Consider the following 26,053-nt stretch of genomic DNA (forward strand, 5'->3'; position numbering starts at 1 on the left):
ATTTTCCCCATACTTAATATCCCTGTACGCAAATCATGATGCCTATTTCCAAGTATTTCATTATTTTCTTATTGAGGAATAAAGATCTGCCTTTAGAGAGAAAAAAAATAAATGAAAATATAAAAGAAAGTTTCTCTTGATTTGACTTTGAATTAGGTTTTTAAAACTTATTGTACTTTATTTGACATATTGCAGTTTAGAATTTTTAAGTAGGCAAATTTCCTTTATGGATTTTGTTTTATTTGTCATGTTTAAAAAGCCACTCTCAATTACAATAAAAATACTAACCCATGTCTTATTCCAGTACATTTATAACATTTTTATATTAAATCTTTGACCCATTTGGAGTTTATTTTGATGTAAGTAATGAAGGTAGGAGTCTAGATTTATTTTTTCGCAAATCACTAGCCCACCAATATTTATTGATTTCACTGTTTTTACCTACTGATGGGAAATTCTTTGGCTTTGGATTGGAACCTTCACCATGTGCTAAACTGTGGTACCTGAAATGCCTTCAAGAAGCATGTGCTGGAGAATAAATGACAGAGGTGAAATTGCCATTTGTATCCAAATAGTTACATGAAAATGGTCAAGGAGTTTAATCAAAGTCAATATCAATCTTCTAGTTTACATTTCACTTAGGGTGCTGCAGACAGTAAGTCTTCACTGTTTCACTGCTCCCCAGAGTTATTTAGGAGTGTGCCTAGGAGCTGCTCAGCCTCCTGTGGGTGGAAACCCATAGCTGAGAGTTACTAAACTTGACCCTTAAGGCTTCAGGCTGAGACACCATGCTGGAGGTGGGGGCTTGGAATCAAAGCAATTGCACGGCAAGCTTACTACCTCTAAAGATGCTTCCCAAAATGAGAAAAAAAGTGATATCTAACTACCTTGTAAACTTTAAAACCCACTTTACTTTACAAATGTGACTTTTAATTGCCTCAATTAATTTTGTAAGCTAAAATTTCAGGTCATATCCTAATTAAGGCACTAATTATGCTGAGTTGCTTGCAAGTTTAATAATTACAACCTAAAGTCTTTTCATGTAATCAGCGTCTTGCTATTAATTTTGTTTTAATGTCATACAAATATCATTTTTTTCAGCTGATTAAGGTGATAGTATGCTGCCAAAAGCATCTACTTCTATCTAAATTACACATTTGTATTCTGCAAGTTATTCAAAATGTATGAGCAGGCTGAAAATCCACTGAGAACATTATTCTTACACTTAGAGACCGGGATCAAAGCAGTCACAATACAGTGAAATTAAAAGTCAGTGAAAGTTGGGGCGGCTGGGTGGCTCAGTCGGTTAAGGGTCCGACTTCAGCTCAGGTCACGATCTCGCGGTCCGTGAGTTTGAGCCCCGCGTCGGGCTCTGGGCTGATGGCTCAGAGCCTGGAGCCTGCTTCCAATTCTGTGTCTCCCTCTCTCTCTGCCCCTCCCCCGTTCATGCTCTGTCTCTCTCTGTCTCAAAAATAAATAAACATTAAAAAAATTTTTAAAAAGTCAGTGAAAGTTAATAAAATGACAAATTATTGAATCCATACACTGCTTGACCACTGTTGCAATTCTTGGTTGTGCCCCTGAAAGCAAATCTGAATTAGAAGATTTCCTTCTTCTTTTACATTTTATTTTTGACTAGATAATATATTCATCTGATTAAAATGAAAATATGCAAGCACATATACAAAAAAGAGTTTCTCTCCTGCCTCATATTCTCCAGATTCCCTCCTCAGGGAAGGCAATTTTTGTGTACCTGTCTAGAGAGATTTTAGGCCTATATAAGCTTACATAGAGACCTTCTGATCTGAGCAAAATGATGTAGACTTGTTTGTCTCTGCTTCTTCTTGCCAACCATGACTAAAAGCTTTGGAAATAACATAAGAGACAACTAAAAGGTAGAAGGAGGAAGATGAATTAGTTAGGGACCAGAGGACCAAGGGAACAACACAGTGGCATGGCATTCAAGAGAAAGTAACCCAGACCCAGCCTTTCCTGACACCAAATCTAGCAAGAGAAGGCGGCCAAATAGCTTTATGCTTCCTCCAAACTGAGTAAGAGTCCTGCCAATAATTCTAGCCTAGAGGAAATAGCAAGGGGAACCAACTAAATGTTCCCCTAACAATAACCCACAAAAGAACTTTCCCACCAGGCAGAGACTCCCCTCTCCCAACCCAGAGACTCCACTTGACAGGGGACATTAGCAAGCAGGTTCCTGCCACAACAAGCACCCAGTCCCAAAAGTGCTTCTTGTCTCTGCAGGCTGGAGATTCCCTTCCTCCACCTAAAGGCACCAGACCACTCATCTCGGAAAGCTCCTTCACTTTCTCAACTAGTACCAACAAGTACCAGTGGGGGTCCCAGAGGCAGGAGAGAAACCAAGAAGACCAACATAGTACTATCAAGTCTCTGAAAATTAGACTATCATTGGAACCACAGCCCATAAAAAGTAGGCTATAACCAATATGTTAAATCTAAACAGAGTAACGGTCTGTTAAAATAAAAAATTTAAGTAGGACCCAGAGTCTCCTCACTTAATAGCCAAAATGTCCAGATACAATTAAAATCATTTATCAGACAAAAAAATAAAACAAGAAAATCTCAACATGAATAAGAAAAGATAATCCTCTGATTCCCACACTGAGATGAACCAGAGATTAGAATTATCTGACAAGTAGCCATCATAAGAAAAATTCAACAAGCAATTACAAATGCTCTTGAAACAAGTGAAAAGGGAAAATTTTGGAAAAGAGGTAGGAATTGTAAAAAAGAACCAATGAAAATTATAGCACTGAAAAATAATAGAAATAATAAAAACGACTGATGAGTTCAATAGCAGAGTGCAGCTTACAGAGGGTAGAATCAGTGAAGTTGAGGACAGATCCATAGAATTTACCCAATCTGAACAACAGAGAGAAAATAAACCAAAAACAAACAAGCAGGGCCTCAGGAACCTGTGAGACCATAACAAAAGATCCAACATTTGTAACATTGGTGTCCTAGAAGAAGAGAAAGATAATGGGACTGAAAGAATATTCAAAGACATAATGACTGAAAATTTCCCAAATACAACAAAACATATAAATCCACAGATCAAGCACCTAAGTGAATTAGAAATAGGATGAATTCAAAGAAATCCATGCCCAGACACATCGTAATTACACTTCTGAAAACTAAAGACAAAGAAAATATCTTGAAAGCAGCCAGAAAGAAACAACACATTACCTATAGGGGGATGCCAATTCAAAAGACAACAGATTTCTCATCTGAAATAACAGAGGCCAGAAGAAGTGATACACTGTTTTTCAAGTGCTGAAAGAAAATTACTGTAAACTGCAAATTCTGTATTTGATGAAACTATACTGCAGGAATTAAGGGGAAATAAAGACATTCTCACATGAAGGAAAACTAAAAGAATTTGTCACTTAGCCAGATTTACTCTTCAAGAATGGCTAAAGGACATATTACAAAAGAAATAATAAAGGGAGAAATCTTGCATCATTAGGAAGTAAGAAAGATCAATGGAAAGGCAGAAATGTAGGTAAATACAATATACTATCTCCAGAAATTTTCTAAATTATATATGACAATTGGCACAAAAATTATAACACTATCTGATACTCAAGACAATGATATTTAAAAGTGGGGAGGATATGGAAACCTAAATGAAGTTTCTGCACTTCACTCAAATTGGAAAACATTGATATCAGTAGAATGTGATGAGTTGTATATATATATATTCAACCACTAAGAAAACTATACAAAGTAATACGCTTCAAAACACTATAATAAGGCTCTTCAGCTCTGGGAGATTTCAGGGAGGTTCTAGCCACCAGATTTCCAAGGATGCCCTGATGTACCCAGACTCCCAGCCCTGAATAGTAGACTGTGGTGGCTCAAGATGCATCCCTATCGTAGCCCTAAAACAAAGCTACCTGATTGTGTTCTCTTTGGTAACTTGAATGAGGTAAATATAGTTCACCATTCTACTGCTGCTCAGCAAGCACTTCAGGTATGTAATTAGATCCTTCTTTTTTTGGTACTGACTGACACATAAAAATCCTTCACTCCAAATCCAGTAGATTGTTGATCTACACATACTGTTACCCAGTTATAATGAAGCCAGGAAGGCTGATCAGAGCATGTAGCATGTAGTATGTCTAGACTCTCTTAGATTCTTATTGACTTCGTAACAACAAGTCTAGTTCATTATTCAACAAATATTTATTGAGCACTGTTTTAGGCACTGAGAAAAGTGCAGTGAAAAAAGATGAAATCCCTACATTCTTGAAGCCTATATTCTGGGCTGGGGGAGTAGGGAGGCCTAAAAATAGCTAAATAAACTATACAGCCTATTAGATATTGGCAAGTACTATGGAGAAAAGCAAAGCAGGTAGTATTGATTTTAACACTAAAATCCCTCTGTTGCAGTGCATTTTAAGTATAAAGTAGCAGTTAAGAATGTAGGGTATGAAGTCAGAAAGACCTGGATTCAAACCCTTTCTCTTAACCTCATTTTATTCATAAGTAAAATGCAGATAACAGTTACAAGATTAAGTAACAAGTTAAAAATGTTGAAAGGACAATTTCTCAAAATTATTTTAAGAATAGATTAATATGCCCAAAAAGGAAGCCACCTGGTTCTTCTAGTGTTTTGGGGACAAGAGCCTAGCAAAGTGCTGGCCTACTAGATGAGAAATCAGACAAAATCTAGCCCTTCCTTAGCCCCTCAGAATACCACAAAATCAGAGTGAGCTAGTTTTATACATTAGCACCTGGGTTTCTGTGCTTCATGAAAGTGCTGAATTTATCCTTGTTGATGAGGTACCAAATATCCTGGTTCACAGGGCAGCAGGGACTTGATTTTTCTATTGCATTCAATTTCACATGGAACATTCTGGAAATCATCCTCCATCTCTGAAGAGGTGAGTTCTCAGAGTAGACCAACATGAGACAAATGTTATGTTCACAAGAAGCAGGAAAGTGTGTCATTTCCATAGTGATCTATGGCAACCTCAATCTGTGGTGCTCTTATCCATCTTTATTAGCAATTATAGGTCAAAACAGAGGCTGCTTATGAATAAAGTGTAAATGTCAGGGGAATGCATAGCTAATAGAAGAATTGTAAATATTTACAAGGCAAAGTGATGATTCAAGCTCACAAGATAAACTGAAATTAATCTCTATCAGTACTAATTTGTTTCCTGAATTCTAAAACCTTCCACTAAAAAGAAGAGTATATGAGGCTATGTCAGTTATCTTTCAGGTCAGGGGCATATCCTCCCTTCTCCCGTGGAAAATCTACTTGGTCCTCCCAGTTCTTCATGCAACTTCATTTGTTCCTGGGCACTACAATCATTATGATCAATGACTTTTCTTTCCATTAATTCATTCAATGCCTATTTGTATTGGATACTTATTTATATTATACTATGAGAAAATGAATATAAATATCTATCTATATATCTGTAACTACCTGAATACATGTAATTTGTACCACTTAAAAATCTTACCTTATAAAGAGTTAGACTTAGTAAGGTTAAAAGATATATACAGAATGACAAGCAAAATAAGGGAGACTGTGGTGAGTAAAATAGACTAACTTGAGTATAGAGTTCATATTAATCATTTAAACGAAAGTGAATGCTTCATTCCTTCATTCATTCTTGTCCTAGGTACTGTGCCAGTATCTATAAGGAAATCATTGTCACTGACCTCATGTAACTTGAGATATAATGCAGGAAACAGAAATGAATCAAATGTTGATAAAAATTAGTATATAATTACCAATGAGATAAAATATTTTGGGGAAAAAAAGCATTGCTCCATGAGAATTTATAACAAAGAAGCTAATTTTGGACTCAGGAGTATGAAAGTCTTCCCTGAGAAAGTGAATGCAGTTTTTCTTCACTTATTCATTCTTTTTTCTTTTTGCTCCTCTGACTGGATAATTTCCAATGTCCTATCCTCCAGGTTGCTGATTCTTTCTCCTACATGGTTGAGTCTACTTTTGAACTCTCTATTGAATTCTTCAGTTCAGTTACTGTATTTTCAACTCTAAGCTTTCTGTTTGGATTTTTTGATGGTTGCTATTTCCTTGTCAAATTTCTCATTTTGTTCATGTGTTGTTTTCCTAATTTTGTTTGTTTAGGTTTTCTTTTAGTTCACTAAACTTCCTTAAAGAGATTATTCCAAATTCTTTGACCATTCATAGATCTCCATTTCTTTAGGATCAGTTATTAGAACTTTACTAGTTTCCTTTGATGGTGTTATATTTACCTGATTTTTCATGATCCTTGATTCCTTTCTTTGGTACCTGTGCCTTTGAGTAGTGGGATTCCTATTCCAGACTTTACAGGTTTGCTTTGGCAAAAACAGTTTTTCACCAGTCAACTAAGTTTGGGTGTATCTGCTGATGATGTTTTTGAGCAAGTGGGGCCTCCTATTATGGCCTATTTGGGGGTAAAGCCACTGTCTGGGCTCTGAGGACAAGCAAGAGGGTCTGTGCCACTGGCTGAGAACAGCTGAATGGGACCATTGGCTTGGTTTCCTACCCAGTCAAGGGGTGTAGAATGGGCTCTGCAGTTGTCTGAATTTTCTGGTCAGGCTTACTAAATGGTCAGGACTGGGCATTGTATTCAGTGGTAGATGGGTTTATGAATTAGCTTCCCTGACCTGGCAGAGCAGCAGACCAGGGCTCAGGGCTTATACAGCTCTTTTGGGGGCCCAAATCAAGCCTGAGTGTGCACTGAATTCCCTGGTTACGTAAGGCCACTGGTTTTGCTCCACAGATGATAGAAGTTTCAGGGTATGTTCCCTGTTCAAGTGCCACTGTACAGAGGGCTATTGAATGTACTAGGCAACTTCTGTGTGCTCTGGTTAGCTTCCTTGGTAGGACAGGCTGAATGCTATATTTAGTGATGAGCAGGTCTATGAATTAGATTTCCTGAACAGACACAGTAGGGGGAGTAGCTCTAAAACTAGTACATTTCTTTGTTGTCTTAAGTCAACCTAAGCTCCCCAAGCTCCCCGGCCAAACAGGGCTACTGGATTTACTCTGCAAACAATTGTCTCTGTCTTCTCTTCTCTCTGCTCAAACGGTGCTAGGCTGCACAGCTTCAAGTTGTTGCTGGCCCTCTGGTCAGATGGGGCTGGAGAACTTTCTCCACAAGGGGTGGGGTTATATCTCAGCCCCCTTGCTGAGACAGGTGGGAATGGGAGTGGATGATCCAGGCTCCTCTCAATTTCCCAAACAGACTCTAGTTGAGAGAGGCCAGGTACTACCCTTAGCCTTTCCTTTCAATTAATATGCTTGCCTGTGCACAACACAGGAAGCCTCCATGCCTGGTACTGGCATTGCTCTGCAGGTGATCAGCTCTGCCTGTCTACTTCTTGGCTCGAGTGCCACTGGGCTACACAGCTTTCAGGAGTTGTCAACAGCCTTTCTGATCAGATGGGGATGAAGGCACTCCCCACAGAAAGTGAGGCTGTGACTCAGCACCCTGCCTGGGTAAAAGCAAACCAATCTCTAGGCCTGGCAAAACTCCTCATTTGAGGATCCAAATCAGGCAAATCTGGACCCTGCCAAGTTCCCTGGTCAGAGTGCACCCCCAACTTAGTTCTGCAGATGAGCAAAACTGCTGGTTAGGATTACAACTTGGGCACTGCAGGTATGAACTCAGTCTCCCAAGTTCTATGTGCTGGTTGTTGTAATTGCCTTACTCCTTCATCATTACAGTAAGATTCCCAGTTCCTGGGCCCCAAAGAATCCCTTGCAATACTTGTGATTCAAGACTAGAGGAGAGCTCCTATAAAGTGACCCACAAGGCTGGGGGAGATTGGTTGTCTCCCCCTGGGTTCTCTTCATCCACTGGAGGAACCTGAGGCTCAGGGAGACCTCTCCACTTGGGGCTGTGCTGTCGTAGGGAGGGGGCAATGTGGTTAATGTGTAACCACTTCTCCTTCCTTCTAATGAAGTTTGTCTTGGTCTGAGGTGCAGGGGAGTGCTTCAGCCTCACCCCCATGTTCTAGGATTCTTTCAGTGTTGTCTTTTTTAAAAATAGATGTTAGTAGTTGTTCTTGCAAGGGGGAAGTGAAGTCAGGAACCACTATGTCAACATCTTGGTAACATCGCTTCTATACTGCCTTAATTTTATTACAATTTACACCAATTTCTTGAAGGTAATAAAAAAAAAAAGCCAGAAAGGCAAGCCCAAGAGTCACAATGAAGCAATGATAACAAGAATAATAAAAATAACCAATATAAATGGAATACTTATTATGTGCCAGGCACTGTGTTCAGTGATTTGTATTCATTTTTCTATTTAATTCTCACATCTCTAGTGTAGGTACTTTGTTATATTCATTTTACAGTTGTCTCAACCTCCTATAAGGGTAAGTTAAGTAGCTGTCCAAAGTTACACAGCAGTACATAGTGGAGTTAATACTGGCACTGGGTTGTCTTACTCTAGAACCCACTGCTTTCAATTACTACATCTTTGATTTTAGAACAGCTCCCATGAATCCCAAAGATTCAAAGACCAGATTCTGAGTGATGAGTCATTCTGGAAAATGGAGTAAAGGTTAATGTCTGAGAAGAAAATCTAGGGATGAAATTCAGGGTTCTTATCCCCAGTTGGGATTTAAAGATGGAAGTAGGGAGAGGAATCCAGAATGAGCATAGAGGTTTAAGTTACAAACAATGTGGGTAAGTGGGTCCACTATTGGCACAGCCTGGGAATGACTGTACATCCCAGCTAATATGATATCTGTCCTTTCACTAGACAGAGTAGCTTTTGGTACTGACAGCAAGGTTCTGTATATTTGATAGTTAAAAGAGTAAGATCTGCCAAGGAATCCTTATAGGTCATAAGGTAAGGCAATGCACCTTTTCCTGGCAATACTATTAAGTCCAATTGCTTCTTAAGTCATCTGTTGATAAATTAAAATCATGTCATCATTCAGCATATGTTACCTTCCAATATTCTGCACCTTTAGCTATGCCTGATGGACTAAGTGCTTAATAAATAACTGGTAAATAAATGCATGAATAAAATCATAAATGAGAAAAAGCAATGTTTGTCTTCTTGTGTGCTTTAGCAATGGGCATTGAGCCAAATAATCTCATATAGTAATTGAAAGAAATTACGTGAACATAAATTTAAAAGCAGGGGTATGAAGGTACAACACTGTTAGACTTCATTAAAAATTGTTAATCTATTAGGTACCAAAATATTCCTTAAATCTTCTTAATGTCTATCAGTATTCTCCTAACAGAAGCATAAATAATCCAAATATACTTTCAAATGAATATGTTTTCCATAAACTTCAATACATTTTACTGAAATTGGTATAGATATTAAAACTATCAGTAGATGATTATGACAGTGAAAGTGGTGGAATAAGGAACTCTAAAAGTCAGCTCTTCCATAAAAACAACATAAAATCTGAAAAGAACTGTCAGAATCAAACTTTTCAGAATCTGGAAATTAACCAAAAGCCTATGGCAATTGAGCTGTACTTATATATATATTTTAACATTAACTATTGATAAGAATGGTGATTTTCAGGGCATTTTAGGTTGCCTTAGTCCCATACCCTGCTTCTCAGCTCAGTGGTAAACTTGAAAATAACTGCTAGCACTCCCAGTAAAAATACTAGTAGTGGTACCAGAGGATTGCAAAAAGACATAATTTTCAAATAATTATCATTTGTTAATCTGTGTGGGCTCTCTGAAAAACCCACTCAAAAGGCTTGTCTTTTCTCACCTAAATCAAATTGTGTCAGCACTAAAGCTGACATGAGAGGGCAGGGGGGATATTTGTTGAAAATATTTATAGGAAAATTTTTAGTTATTGATACCTGAGGTAATGGATAACAGTTGGCACACCAGTAAACTTACTAAAAAAAACTTGGGAGAAAAGGCTGAAGAATGAGATGTTTTGGGGAAGTAGGGCTTTGAAAAGTTCTGACATATCCCAGGGAATCTAGAAGCTCCTCACCTGCTCACAGGTGTGCACACACTCAGGAAAGACTGGAGAAAGAACTCAAGAACTAGGGTTGCCTGGGGGGCTCAGTCAGTTAAGTGTCCAACTTTGGCTCAGGTCATGATCTCATGGTTTGTGGGCTTGAGCCCTGCGTCAGACTCTGTGCTGACAGCTCAGAGCCTGGAGCCTGCTTCAGATTCTGTGTCTCCCTCTCTCTCTCTCTGCCCCTACTCAAGCTCTGTCTCTCAAAAATAAATAAACATTAGAAACAAAGAAATATATGTGTGTGTGTGTGTGTGTGTGTGTGTGTGTGTGTGTGTGTATGCCTAACAACAAAGCCCCAAAATGCATGCAGAAAAACCTGATGGAACTAAAGGGAGAGACAGATAGTTCAACAATTGTAACTGGAGGCTTCAACACCTCACTTTCAATAGTGGACAGAACAACTAGGCAGAAGATCAGCAAGGAAACATAAGACTTGTACAATACTATAAATCAACTAGAATTACTAGACATCTATAGAACACTCTACCCAATAATACAAGTACATGTGGGATATTCTCCAAGTTTAACAATGTTAGGCCACAAAACAAGTATCAATAATTCAGAAACATTTAAGTCAAAGGAAGTATGTTCTCTTGTCACAATGGAATAAAATTTGAAATCAATAACAGAAGGAAATTTGCAAAATTCAGAAACATGTAGAAATTAAACAATACACTCCTCAATAACTAATGGGTCAAAGAAGAAATCACAGAGTAAATTGGAAATACTATGGGATCAATGAAAGAAAAAACATATCATACCAAAACATACAGGATGCAGTGAAAGCAATTCTCAGAAGGGAATTTAGAATGGCAAATGCCTACATTCAAAAGGAAGAAAGATCTCAAATAATTTAAACTTCCATTTTAAGAAACCAGAAGAATCACAAACTAGACCAAAAGCAGGAGGGAAAAGAGAATAGTGAATATTAGAGTGGAAATAAATAAAATAGGGAATAGAAGAATGAGAAAATCCACAAAACCCAAAACTGGTAATTTGAAAATACGGACAACATCGAAGTCGTTGCAAATGACAAGATTTTCTTCTTCTTCCAGACTATGGAGAGAGCGCCAATGTCCATCAACTGATGAATGGATAAAGAAGATGTGGTGTACATTCACAAAAATAAACTCAAAATGGATAAAGGACCTGAATGTGAGACAGGAAACCATCAAAACCCTAGAGGAGAAAGCAGGAAAAGACCTCTCTGACCTTAGCCGTAGCAATCTCTTACTTGACACATCCCCAAAGGCAAGGGAATTAAAAGCAAAAATGAACTACTGGGACCTTATGAAGATAAAAAGCTTCTGCACAGAAAAGGAAACAACCAACAGAACTAAAAGGCAACCAACAGAATGGGAAAAGATATTTGCAAATGACATATCGGACAAAGGGCTAGTATCCAAAATCTATAAAGAGCTCACCAAACCCCACACCCGAAAAACAAATAATCCAGTGAAGAAATGGGCAGAAAACATGAATAGACACTTCTCTAAAGAAGACATCCAGATGGCCAACAGGCACATGAAAAGATGCTCAACGTCGCTCCTTATCAGGGAAATACAAATCAAAACCACACTCAGATATCACCTCACGCCAGTCAGAGTGGCTAAAATGAACAAATCAGGAGACTATAGATGCTGGAGAGGATGTGGAGAAACAGGAACCCTCTTGCACTGTTGGTGGGAATGCAAATTGGTGCAGCCACTCTGGAAAGCAGTGTGGAGGTTCCTCAGAAAATTAAAAATAGACCTACCCTATGACCCAGCAATAGCACTGCTAGGAATTTACCCAAGGGATACAGGAGTACTGATGCATAGGGGCACTTGTACCCCAATGTTTATAGCAGCACTCTCAACAATAGCCAAATTGTGGAAAGAGCCTAAATGTCCATCAACTGATGAATGGATAAAGAAATTGTGGTTTATATACACAATGGAGTACTACGTGGCAATGAGAAAGAACGAAATATGGCCTTTTGTAGCAACGTGGATGGAACTGGAGAGTGTGATGCTAAGTGAAATAAGCCATACAGAGAAAGACAGATACCATATGTTTTCACTCTTATGTGGATCCTGAGAAATTTAACAGAAACCCATGGAGGAGGGGAAGGAAAAAAAAAAAAAGAGGTTAGAGTGGGAGAGAGCCAAAGCATAAGAGACTCTTAAAAACTGAGAACAAACTGAAGGTTGATGGGGGGTGGGAGGGAGGGGAGGGTGGGTGATGGATATTGAGGAGGGCACCTTTTGGGATGAGCACTGGGTGTTGTATGGAAACCAATTTGACAATAAATTTCATATATTGAAAAAAAAAAAGAAGATGTGGTGTATATATACAATGGAATATTACTCAGCCATCAAGAAGTATGAAATCTTGTCATTTGTAATGATGTGATGGAGCTTGAGTGTATTTTGCTAAGTGAAATAAGTCAAACAGAAAGACAAATACCATATGATTTCACTCATTTGTGGAATTTAAGAAACACAAAATATGAATATATGGGAGGGGGAAAAAAGAAAAGAGAGAGAAACCAACCATAGAGACTCTTAAAGATACAGAACAAACTGAGGGTTGATGGAGGGAGGTGGGTAGGGGATAAGCTAGATGGGTGAAGGGTGTTAAGGAGGACACTTGTTGTGATGAGCACTGGGTGTTGAATGTAAGTGATGAATTACTGAATTCTATTCCTGAAGCCAATATTGCACTGTATGTTAACTAACGAGAATGTAAATAAAAATTTGTAAAGAAAAAAAGAAAAAGATATTCCATGCTCATAGGTTGGAAGATTTAATACTGTTAAAATGTCCATACAACTGAAGGCAATCTACAGATTCAATGCAATACCTATCAAAATTCCAATAGCATTTTTCACATAAATAGAACAAAGAATCTTCAAATTTGTTTGGAAGCACAAGAGATGCATAATAGCCAAAGCAATCTTGAGAAAGAAGAACAAAGTTGAAAGTATCATGCTTTGTGATTTCAAGCTATGTTTACAAAGCCTATAATAATTAAAATAGTGCAATATTGGCATAAAAACAGACACAGATTCATGGATACAATAGAAAGCTCAGGAATAAATCCAGGCACATATGGCCAATTAACTTACAACAAAAGAAGCAAGAATATACCATGGGGAAAGAACTGTCTCTTCAACAAATAGTGCTGGGAAAACTGGAAAGCTACATGCAAAAGAACGAAACTTGACCACCATCTTACACCACACACAAACATCACCTCAAAATAAATTAAAGATCTGAATGTAAGACCTGAAATCCTAAAACTCCTAGCAGAAAACTTAGGCAGTAAACTCTTGGACATGGATCTTGGTGATGCTTTCTGGATTTGTCAACAAAAGCAAAAGCAATTAGAGCAAAAATAAACAAGTGGGACTACATAAAACTAAAAAGACTTTGTATAGCAAAGGAAATCATCAACAAAATGAAAAGTCAACTTACCTAATGAAAGAAAATATTTGCAAATCATATGTCCACTAAAGGATCAATATCCAAAGTTTATAAAGAAAATGTAAAACTCAATAGCAAACAACCAAACGATCTAATTTAAAAATGGGAAGAAGATCTGATTAGATAATTTTCCAAGAAGATCTACAGATGGCCAACAGTTATCGGAAAAGATCCTCATCACTAATAATTGGGAAAATGCAAATCAAAACCACAGTGATATACTAATAACAAAGTAGCAGAAAGAGAAATTAAGAAAACAATCCCATTTAAAATTGCACCTAACAGCCTCCCCAAATCTAGGAATAAACATAACCAAGGAGGTGAAAGATCTTTGACAACTATAAAATCTTTTTTTTTTCATTTTTACAGCATGAATTTCTTTTTTTTTATGTTTATTTATTTTTTTAATATATGAAATTTACTGTCAAATTGGCTTCCATACAACACCCAGTGCTCATCCCAAAAGGTGCCCTCCTCAATACCCATCACCCACCCTCCCCTCCCTCCCACCCCCCATCAACCTTCAGTTTGTTCTCAGTTTTTAACAGTCTTTTATGCTTTGGCTCTCTCCCACTCTAACCTCTTTTTTTTTTTTTTCCTTCCCCTCCCCCATAGGTTTCTGTTACGTTTCTCAGGATCCACATAAGAGTGAAACCATATGGTATCTGTCTTACTCTGTATGGCTTATTTCACTTAGCATCACACTCTCCAGTTCCATCCACGTTGCTACAAAAGGCCATATTTCATTTTTTCTCATTGCCACGTAGTACTCCATTGTGTATATAAACCACAGTTTCTTTATCCATTCATCAGTGGATGGGCATTTAGGCTCTTTCCACAATTTGGCTATTGTTGAGAGTGCTGCTATAAACATTGGGGTACAAGTGCCCCTATGCATCAGTACTCCTGTATCCCTTGGGTAAATTCCTAGCAGTGCTATTGCTGGGTCATAGGGTAGGTCTATTTTTAATTTTCTGAGGAACCTCCACACTGCTTTCCAGAGTGGCTGCACCAATTTGCATTCCCACCAACAGTGCAAGAGGGTTCCTGTTTCTCCACATCCTCTCCAGCATCTATAGTCTCCTGATTTGTTCATTTTAGCCACTCTGACTGGCGTGAGGTGATATCTGAGTGTGGTTTTGATTTGTATTTCCCTGATAAGGAGCGATGTTGAGCATCTTTTCATGTGCCTGTTGGCCATCCAGATGTCTTCTTTAGAGAAGTGTCTATTCATGTTTTCTGCCCATTTCTTCACTGGATTATTTGTTTTTCGGGTGTGGGGTTTGGTGAGCTCTTTATAGATTTTGGATACTAGCCCTTTGTCCGATATGTCATTTGCAAATATCTTTTCCCATTTCGTTGGTTGCCTTTTAGTTTTGTTGGTTGTTTCCTTTTCTGTGCAGAAGCTTTTTATCTTCATAAGGTCCCAGTAGTTCATTTTTGCTTTTAATTCCCTTGCCTTTGGGGATGTGTCAAGTAAGAGATTGCTACGGCTGAGGTCAGAGAGGTCTTTTCCTGCTTTCTCCTCTAAGGTTTTGATGGTTTCCCGTCTCACATTCAGGTCCTTTATCCATTTTGAGTTTATTTTTGTGAATGGTGTGAGAAAGTGGTCTAGTTTCAACCTTCTGCATGTTGCTGTCCAGTTCTCCCAGCACCATTTGTTAAAGAGACTGTCTTTTTTCCATTGGATGTTCTTTCCTGCTTTGTCAAAGATGAGTTGGCCATATGTTTGTGGGTCTAGTTCTGGGGTTTCTATTCTATTCCATTGGTCTATATGTCTGTTTTTATGCCAATACCATGCTGTCTTGATGATTACAGCTTTGTAGTAGAGACTAAAGTCTGGGATTGTGATGCCGCCTGCTTTGGTCTTCTTCTTCAAAATGACTTTGGCTATTCGGGGCCTTTTGTGGTTCCATATGAATTTTAGGATTGCTTGTTCTAGTTTCGAGAAGAATGCTGGTGCAATTTTGATTGGGATTGCATTGAATGTGTAGATAGCTTTGGGTAGTATTGACATTTTGACAATATTTATTCTTCCAATCCATGAGCAGGGAATGTCTTTCCATTTCTTTATATCTTCTTCAATTACCTTCATAAGCTTTCTATAGTTTTCAGCATACAGATCTTTTACATCTTTGGTTAGATTTATTCCTAGGTATTTTATGCTTCTTGGTGCAATTGTGAAAGGGATCAGTTTCTTTATTTGTCTTTCTGTTGCTTCATTGTTAGTGTATAAGAATGCAACTGATTTCTGTACACTGATTTTGTATCCTGCAACTTTGCTGAATTCATGTATCAGTTCTAGCAGACTTTTGGTGGAGTCTATCGGATTTTCCATGTATAATATCGTGTCATCTGCAAAAAGCGAAAGCTTGACTTCATCTTTGCCAATTTTGATGCCTTTGATTTCCTTTTGTTGTCTGATTGCTGAAGTTAGAACTTCCAGCACTATGTTAAACAACAGCGGTGAGAGTGGGCATCCCTGTCGTGTTCCTGGTCTCAGGGAAAAAGCTCTCAGTTTTTCCCCATTTGAGGATGATGTTAGCTGTGGGCTTTTCATAAATGGCCTTTATGATCTTTAAGTATGTTCCTTCTATCCCGACTTTCTCAACGGTTTTTATTAAGAAAGGGTGCTGGATTTTGTCAAAGGCCTTTTCTGCATCGATTGACAGGATCATATGGTTCTTCTCTTTTTGTTAATGTGATGTATCACGTTGATTGATTTGCGAATGTTGAACCAGCCCTGCATCCCAGGAATGAATCCCACTTGATCATGGTGAATAATTCTTTTTATATGCTGTTGAATTCGATTTGCTAGTATCTTATTGAGAATTTCTGCATCCATATTCATCAGGGATATTGGCCTGTAGTTCTCTTTTTTTACTGGGTCTCTGTCTGGTTTAGGAATCAAAGTAATACTGGCTTCATAGAATGAGTCTGGGAGTTTTCCTTCCCTTTCTATTTCTTGGAATAGCTTGAGAAGGATAGGTATTATCTCTGCTTTAAGTGTCTGGTAGAACTCCCCTGGGAAGCCATCTGGTCCTGGACTCTTATTTGTTGGGAGATTTTTGATCACCGATTCAATTTCTTCGCTGGTTATGGGTCTGTTCAAGCTTTCTATTTCCTCCTGATTGAGTTTTGGAAGAGTGTGGGTGTTTAGGAATTTGTCCATTTCTTCCAGGTTGTCCAATTTATTGGCATATAATTTTTCATAGTATTCCCTGATAATTCTTTGTATCTCTGAGGGATTGGTTGCAATAATTCCATTTTCATTCATGATTTTATCTATTTGGGTCATCTCCCTTTTCTTTTTGAGAAGCCTGGCTAGAGGTTTGTCAATTTTGTTTATTTTTTCAAAAAATCAACTCTTGGTTTCGTTGATCTGCTCTACAGTTTTTTTAGATTCTATATTGTTTATTTCAGCTCTGATCTTTATTATTTCTCTTCTTCTGCTGGGTTTAGGCTGCCTTTGCTGTTCTGCTTCTATTTCCTTTAGGTGTGCTGTTAGATTTTGTATTTGGGATTTTTCTTGTTTCTTGAGATAGGCCTGGATTGCAATGTATTTTCCTCTCAGGACTGCCTTCGCTGCATCCCACAGGGTTTGGATTGTTGTATTTTCATTTTCATTTGTTTCCATATATTTTTTAATTTCTTCTCTAATTGCCTGGTTGACCCACTCATTCGTTAGTAGGGTGTTCTTTAACCTCCATGCTTTTGGAGGTTTTCCAGACTTTTTCCTGTGGTTGATTTCAAGCTTCATAGCATTGTGGTCTGAAAGTATGCATGGTATAATTTCAATTCTTGTAAACTTATGAAGGGCTGTTTTGTGACCCAGTATATGATCTATTTTGGAGAATGTTCCATGTGCACTCGAGAAGAAAGTATATTCTGTTGCTTTGGGATGCAGAGTTCTAAATATATCTGGCAAGCCCATCTGATCCAATGTATCATTTAGGGCCCTTGTTTCTTTATTGACTGTGTGTCTAGATGATCTATCCATTTCTGTAAGTGGGGTGTTAAAGTCCCCTGCAATGACCACATTCTTATCAATAAGGTTGCTTATGTTTATGAGTAATTGTTTTATATATTTGGGGGCTCCAGTATTCGGCGCATAGACATTTATAATTGTTAGCTCTTCCTGATAGATAGACCCTGTAGTTATTATATAATGCCCTTCTTCATCTCTTGTTACAGCCTTTAATTTAAAGTCTAGTTTGTCTGATATAAGTATGGCTACTCCAGCTTTCTTTTGGCTTCCAGGAGCATGATAAATAGTTCTCCATCCCCTCACTCTCAATCTAAAGGTGTCCTCAGATCTAAAATGAGTCTCTTGTAGACAGCAAATAGATGGGTCTTGTTTCTTTATCCATTCTGATACCCTATGTCTTTTGGTTGGCGCATTTAATCCATTTACATTCAGTGTTATTATAGAAAGATACGGGTTTAGAGTCATTGTGATGTCTGTAGGTTTCATGCTTGTAGTGATGTCTCTGGTACTTTGTCTCACAGGGTCCCCCTTAGGATCTCTTGTAGGGCTGGTTTCGTGGTGACAAATTCCTTCAGTTTTTGTTTGTTTGGGAAGACCTTTATCTCTCCTTCTATTCTAAATGACAGACTTGCTGGATAAAGGATTCTCGGCTGCATATTTTTTCTGTTTAGCACACTGAAGATATCGTGCCAATCCTTTCTGGCCTGCCAAGTTTCAAAAGAGAGATCAGTCACGAGTCTTATAGGTCTCCCTTTATATGTGAGGGCACGTTTATCCCTTGCTGCTTTCAGAATTTTCTCTTTATCCTTGTATTTTGCCAGTTTCACTATGATATGTCGTGCAGAAGATCGATTCAAGTTACGTCTGAAGGGAGTTCTCTGTGCCTCTTGGATTTCAATGCCTTTTTTCCTTCCCCAGGTCAGGGAAGTTCTCAACTATAATTTCTTCAAGTACCCCTTCAGCACCTTTCCCTCTCTCTTCCTCCTCTGGGATACCAATTATGCGTATATTATTTCTTTTTAGTGTATCACTTAGTTCTCTAATTTTTCCCTAATACTCCTGGATTTTTTTTATCTCTCTTTCTCTCAGCTTCCTCTTCTTCCATAACTTTATCTTCTAGTTCACCTATTCTCTCCTCTGCCTCTTCAATCTGAGCCATTGTCGTTTCCATTTTGTTTTGCATTTCGTTTAAAGCGCTTTTCAGCTCCTCATGACTGTTCCTTAGTCCCTTGATCTCTGTGGCAAGAGATTCTCTGCTGTCCTTTATACTGTTTTCAAGCCCAGCAATTAATTTTATGACTATTATTCTAAATTCACTTTCTGTTATATTATTTAAATCCTTTTTCATCAGTTCATTAGCTGTTGTTATTTCCTGGAGATTCTTCTGAGGGGAATTCTTCCGTTTGGTCATTTTGGATAGTCCCTGGAGTGGTGAGGACCTGCAGGGCACTTCCCCTGTGCTGTGGTGTATAACTGGAGTTGGTGGGCGGGGCCGCAGTCCGACCTGATGTCTGCCCCCAGCCCACCGCTGGGGCCACAGTCAGACTGGTGTGTGCCTTCTCTTCCCCTCTCCTAGGGGGGGATTCACTGTGGGGTGGCGTGGCCCGTCTGGGATACTTGCACACTGCCAGGCTTGTGGTGCTGGGGATCTGGCGTATTAGCTGGGGTGGGTAGGCAAGGTGCACGGGGGCAGGAGGGGCAGGCTTAGCTCGCTTCTCCTTAGGTGATCCACTTCAGGAGGGGCCCTGTGGCAGCGGGAGGGAGTCAGATCCGCTGTGGGAGGTTTGGCTCCGCAGGAGCACAGAGTTGGGTGTTTGCGCGGAGCGAGCAAGTTCCCTAGCAGGAACTGGTTCTCTTTGGGATTTTGGCTGGGGGATGGGCGGGGGAGATGGCGCTGGTGAGCGCCTTTGTTCCCCACCAAACTGAGCTCTGTCGTCCGGGGGCTCAGCAGCTCTCCCTCCCTTTGTCCTCCAGCCTTCCCGCTTTCTGAGCAGAGCTGTTAACTTATGACCTCCCAGATGCTAAGTCGCACCTGCTGTTGGAACACACTCCGTCCGGCCCCTCCGCTTTTGCCAGCCAGACTCGGGGGCTCTGTTTGGCCGGCGGGCCGCCCCTCCACCCCGGCTCCCTCCCGCCAGTCCGTGGAGCGCACACGGCCTCACCGCCCTTCCTATCCTCTTCCGTGGGCCTCTCGTCTGTGCTTGGCTCCGGAGACTCCGTTCTGCTAATCCTCTGGTGGTTTTCTGGGTTATTTAGGCAGGTGTAGGTGGAATCTAAGTGATCAGCAGGACGCGCGGTGAGCCCAGCGTCCTCCTACGCCGCCATCTTCCCTCCCTCCTGACAACTATAAAATCTTGATGAAAAAACTGAAGATGGCACCAAAAAATGGACAGATGTACATGATTATGTATTAGAAGAATTAATATCATTAAAATGTCCATACTACCCAAAGCAATCTACAAATTGAGTGCAATCCCTATCAAAATACCAACAGAATTTTTACAGAACTAGAACAAATAATATTAAAATTTGTATGAACTATAGACTCCCAAACAGCCAAAGCAATCTTGAGGAAGAAGAACAGAGCAGGAGATATCATAATCCCAGATTTCAAGATATACTACAAAGCTGTAGTAATCAAAACAGTATGGTACTGGCTCAAAAATAATACAACATAGAACAAAATAGAGTGCCCAGAAATAAACCCATGCTTATATGGTCAATTAATCTATGACAAGGGAGGCCAAAGCATACAATGTGGAAAAGACAATCTCTTCAATAAATGATGTTGGGAAATTAGACAGCTACATGCTAAAGAATGAAACTGGACCATTTTCTCACATCATACACAAAAATAAACTCAAAGTGAATTAAAGACCTAAATGTGAGACATGAAAGCATAAAACTCCTAAAAGAAAATTAGGCAATAATCTCTTTGACATGGACCCTAGCAACACTTTTCTACATATGTCTCTTCAGGCAAGGGAAACAAAAGCAAAAATAAACTATTGGTATGACAGCAAAATAAAAAGATTTTGCACAGTGAGGGAAACCATCAACAACATGAAAGGGTAACCTACTGCATGGGAGAAGATACTCACAAATGACATATTGGATAAGGGGCTAATATCCAAAATATAGAAATACTTATGCAACACAACATGAGAAAACAAATAACCCAATTAAAAACTAGGCAGAGGACCTAAATAGACATTTTTTTCCCCAAAGAAGACCTACAGATAGCCAACAGACACATTAAAAGGTACTTAACATCACTAATCATCATGGAAATGCAAATCAAAACCACAATGAGATATCATCTTATACCTGTCAGAAAGGCTAGAACCCAAAACACAAGAAATAACAAGTGTTGGCAAGGATATGGAGAAAGACAGCCCTCGTACACTGTTGGTGGGAATGTAAATTGGTACAGCCAATGTGGAAAACAGCATGGAAGCTCCTCAAGAAATTAAAAATAAAAATACAGTAAGATTTGGTAATTCCACTACTAGTATTTATCCAAAGAAAATGAAAACAATAACTTGAAAAGACATGCATCCCTGTTTACTACAGTTATTTACATTAGGCAACATATGGAATCAATGAATTATGCATTAATAGATAAATGGATGAACAAAGCTGCAATCATCAAGACAGCATGGTATTGGCACAAGAACAGACACATAGACCAATGGAATAGAATAGAGATTCCAGATTTGGACCCACAAAAGTATGGCCAACTAATCTTTGACAAAGCAAGAAAGAATATCCAGTGGGAAAAAGACAGTCTCTTTAACAAATGGTGCTGGGAGAACAGGACAGCAACATGCAGAAGAATGAAACTAGACCACTTCCTTATACCATTCACAAAAATAAACTCAAAATGGATGAAGGACCTGAATGTAAGGCAGGAAACCATCAAAACCCTAGAAGAGAAAGCAGGAAAAAATCTCTCTGAGCTCAGCTGCAGCAATTTCTTACTTGACACATCTCCAAAGGCAAGGGAAACAAAAGCAAAAATGAAGTATTGGGACCTCATGAAGATAAAAAAACTTCTGCACTGCAAAGGAAACAATCAACAAAACTAAAAGGCAACCAACAGAATGGGAAAAGATATTTGAAAATGACATATCGGGCAGAGGGCTAGTATCCAAAATCTATAAAGAACTCACCAAACTCCACACCCAAAAAACAAATAATCCAGTGAAGAAATGGGCAGAAGACATGAATAGACACTGCTCTAAAGAAGACATCCAGATGGCCAACAGGCACATGAAAAGATGCTCAACATCACTCCTCATCACGGAAATACAAGTCAAAACCACACTGAGATACCACCTCATGCCAGTCAGAGTGGCTAAAATGAACAAATCAGGAAACTATAGATGTGGAGAGGATGTGGAGAAACGGGAACCCTCTTGCACTGTTGGCGGGAATGCAAACTGGTGCAGCCACTCTGGAAAACAGTGTGGAGTTTCCTCAAAAAATTAAAAATAGAACTATCCTATGACTCAGCAATAGCACTGCTAGGAATTTACCCAAGGGACACAGGAGTGCTGATGCATAGGGGCACCTGTACCCCAATGTTTATAGCAGCACTCTCAACAATAGCCAAATTATGGAGAGCCTAAATGTCCATCAACTGATGAATGGATAAAGAAATTGTGGTTTATATACACAATGGAATACTATGTGGCAATGAGAAAAAATGAAATATGGCCTTTTGTAGCAACGTGGATGGAACTGGAGAGTGTTATGCTAAGTGAAATAAGTCACACAGAGAAAGACAGATACCATATGTTTTTACTCTTATGTGGATCCTGAGAAACTTAACAGAAGACCATGAGGGAGGGGAAGGGGAAAAAATAAAAGTTAGAGAGGGAGGGAGCCAAACCATAAGAGACTCTTAAAAACTGAGAATAAAATGAGGGTTGATGGGGGGATGGGAGGGAGGGGAAAGTGGGTGATGGGCATTGAGGAGGGTACCTGTTGGGATGAGCACTGGGTATTCTATGGAAACCAATTTGACCATAAATTTCATATTAAAAAAACTCAAAAAAAGAAGATGTACTGTATATGTATATATATTATGGTATATATGTATGTATGATATGATGCATATATAATGTGTATATAACATATATGTATATACATATATAATGGAATATTACTCAGCCATAAAAAAGAATGAGATCTTGTCATTTGCAACAATATGGATGAATCTAGAGGGTATTATACTTAAGGAAAAAAGGTAGAGAAAGACAAATACTGTGATTTCACTTATATTTGGAATCCAAAAAACAAAACCAAACAACAAACAAACAAAAAAAGAAGCAGAAATAAACCCCTACAGAAAATGAACTGATGATTGCTGGGTTGGGGGTGGAGGCAGAGTGGGCAAAACGGGTGAAGGGGAGAGGGAAGTACAAGTCTCCAGTTATGGAATGGATAAATCATGGGAATGAAAGGTACACCACAGGGAAATAGTCCATAGTATTATAACATCATTGTATCATGATAGGTGGTAGCTACACTTGTAGTGAGCATAGCGTAACATACAGAGTTGTCAAATCACTGAGTTGTACACTAGAAATTAACATAATATTGTTATGTAATATTGTGTGTCAAATACACTTCAATAAAAGTGTTTAAATCACAATGAGATTACTTTGTGCCTATCATAATGGCTAGTATCATAAAGACAAAAGATGAGTGTGGTGATGATGTGGAGAAAAGGGAACCCTTGTGCATTGTTGGTGAGAATGTAAGTTGGTGCAGTCACTATGGAATACATTATAGAGAGTCCTCGAAAAACAAAACAAAACTACTACATGATCCAGCAATGCCACTTCTGGGTATTTATCTGATGGAAATGAAAAAACTAACTGGAAAAGATATATGTACTTCTATATTCACTGCAGCATTTTTTTCAATACCCAAGACACGGAAACAACTTAAGTGTCCATTGATGGATGAATGTATAAATAAAATGTAGCATATATATACAAGGGAATATTGTTGGGCTATAAAAAGGAAGGAAATCCTATCATTTATAACAATATGGATGAGATTTGAGGGCATTACACTAAGTGAAATAAGTGAGACAGAGAAAGACCAGTACTTATGGTCCCACTTATACGTGAAATAGAAAGAAAAAAAGAAAGAAAGAAAGAAAGAACAAAGAAGGAAAGGAGAAAGAAAGAAAGAAAGAAAGAGCCCTAAATACATAGATATAGAGAATAGATTGTTGTTTGCCAGAGGTGAGGGGTAGGGGTGAAGGTCAAAAGGTACAAACTTACAGTTATAAAATAAATAACTCTTGTATAAAAAAAATAAAATAAACAAAAGGAGGCTATACATGTTTAATAAAGATCAAATTGCCATAACATGATAACATAACAGGGGTTAAAGGGAGGGGGAAATGGGAAGTTGTTCAACAGATACAGAGTTTCAGCTTCCCAAAGTAAAAAAGTTCTAGAGATCTGTTACACAACAACAGTAATATAGCTAATGGTACTGATCTGTACACTTAAAAATGATCAAAATAGTAATTTTATGTTGTGTGCTTTTTTTTTTTACCACAATTAAGGAAGGAAGGAAGAAAAAAGAAAGGAAGGGAGGGAGGGATAGAGGGAGGGAAAGAATTTAAGAAAGGACGGGAAGGAAGAGAAGGGAGGGAAGAAGGAAGGAAGGTAGAAAGAGAGAGGAAGGAAAGAAGGAAGGAGGGAAGGAAGGAAGGAAGGAAGGAGGGAAGGAAGGAGAAAGACAAAGAATCATGTGTCAAGTAGAATAGCTGCAAAACTTCAAAGCCAGACTTTGATGCACAGCCAAATCAACTTTGGAGCTTTTGTAAGCATACAGATGTCCCAGACCTACAAAATTAGAACCTCTAATAGTAGAGCCATGACACATGAGTTTTTAAAAACAACATCCCATTCACAGATGATTCTGAGCATCAGATGTTGAAAACTACGGATTTGGGGGCGCCTGGGTGGCTCAGTTGGTTGAGCGTCCGACTTCAGCTCAGGTCACGATCTCACGGTTCGTGAGTTCAAGCCCCGCGTCAGGCTCTGGGCGGATGGCTCAGAGCCTGGAGCCTGCTTCCGATTCTGTGTCTCCCTCTCTCTCTGCCCCTCCCCCATTCATGCTCTGTCTCTCTCTGTCTCAAAAATAAACATTAAAAAAAATTTAAAAAAAAAACTACGGATTTAACTGGTGAGCACAGGAGAAATTATAAACATACATGACTGTAGCAACACATTCAGATTGTCTACTCTGTTCCTCGTCCTTTTTATGAGAAGTGGCCCTCCTTTGGTTTATGAAGAATGAATAAAATCCTGTCTCTGACATGTCCACTTTGCTCTCAAGTTCCTGCTCCTGGCTTCCCAGTTGTTTGTCTGCCTTATCCTTACTTGGTGTTTGACTATTTGCTTGCTTTTGCTGCACTGGTCACTTTGGATAAGACATACTCCTTCTGCCAAACTTGGCCCCAAGGGACCCACATATGTCTGAACTACCTTGCGCAGCCCCCCAGTCAGGGCAGGAGAAGAATCAAGGAAGACATCCTGGAAACCAAAGGAAAAGAAGGTGTGGTCAACAAACCTTGTAGAAAAGTCTGATAGAATGAGGGTTAGGATGTCATGGAATGGAGAGCAAGTTGAGAACTAGAAATTAGATTACAGCAGGTTGAAGAGTAAATGATATTGAGGATGCAACCTTTTTTGTGTAAACTTTGCTTTGAAGAAGTATTATGAAGAAGGGAAGGAGGAGATAATTAACAGTCCAATAATTTGAAGGGGAGGCAAGGACATAAAAATAGGTTTCCTTTTTAAAAAATGATGGGCATGTTTTTTTGCTGAAAACAAAGAGAAATTACTGAAGGTACCGAAGTTGAGGGTAGGGATTGATGATTGATGGACCAGGATTCAGGAAGGTGCAGAGGTAGATCCTAGAAAACACTGGAAAAGTTAATCTTAAAGAGAATAGGTTCTTCTTCCCTCCAAATAAGAAGAATAGGAAAGATGATGCAATTGTGCAGAATTATTTCCTTCTAATGAAGCTTTCCCCTCTTTTGAAGTAGGAAATGAGGTTTCTTGTTGAGGGGTAGGGTGAGGGAATGAGGAAGAGGAATCAAGGATAAGTGATAAAAGCTGGAATATCTGCCACAGGAGACTTAAGAAGGAACTTGAGGCCAAGCAAAAGGATTGACAAGCAGAATAGAAGACCAGCTGAGGTAGAAAGTTGAAGGTCTTTATTGGCTCTAGTTTGCATGGTTGTGCAATCTTCTCCAGCAATGCTGGTCATTACAGAAATGGGAGTGGAAGCAGTTGAAGACTAGAATAATTTCTTCGAGGATATGACAGGAAATCAGAACATTTAAACAACTGAATAATTTGGTTTGAGTAGCACTCAAGTGCATGACTGCAAGGGTCAGACTGTATAGTTAAGGAAATTAAGTCAGTGAGATGTCAGTCTGGAAGAACAGGTCCTGGTAAGTTTAAAAAATGGGTTTGGTGGGGGGTCGGGAATGGGTTTAGGGGAGAACAAGAAAGTGAGCACTTAATACAAAG

At 38.9% G+C, this 26,053-nt stretch overlaps 1 protein-coding gene across 3 annotated transcripts in view; it reads left to right on the plus strand.

Moving 5' to 3' along the window:
- Positions 1-26,053, plus strand: part of DNAJC5B (DnaJ heat shock protein family (Hsp40) member C5 beta) — an 89,689-nt gene that overhangs the window by 28,903 nt on the left and 34,733 nt on the right. The gene's annotated exons all lie outside the window — the stretch shown is intronic.

The sequence above is a fragment of the Panthera pardus genome, unplaced genomic scaffold, assembly GCF_024362965.1.
Source record: "Panthera pardus isolate Hobbes unplaced genomic scaffold, ASM2436296v1 HiC_scaffold_7, whole genome shotgun sequence".
Lineage (NCBI taxonomy): Eukaryota > Metazoa > Chordata > Mammalia > Carnivora > Felidae > Panthera > Panthera pardus.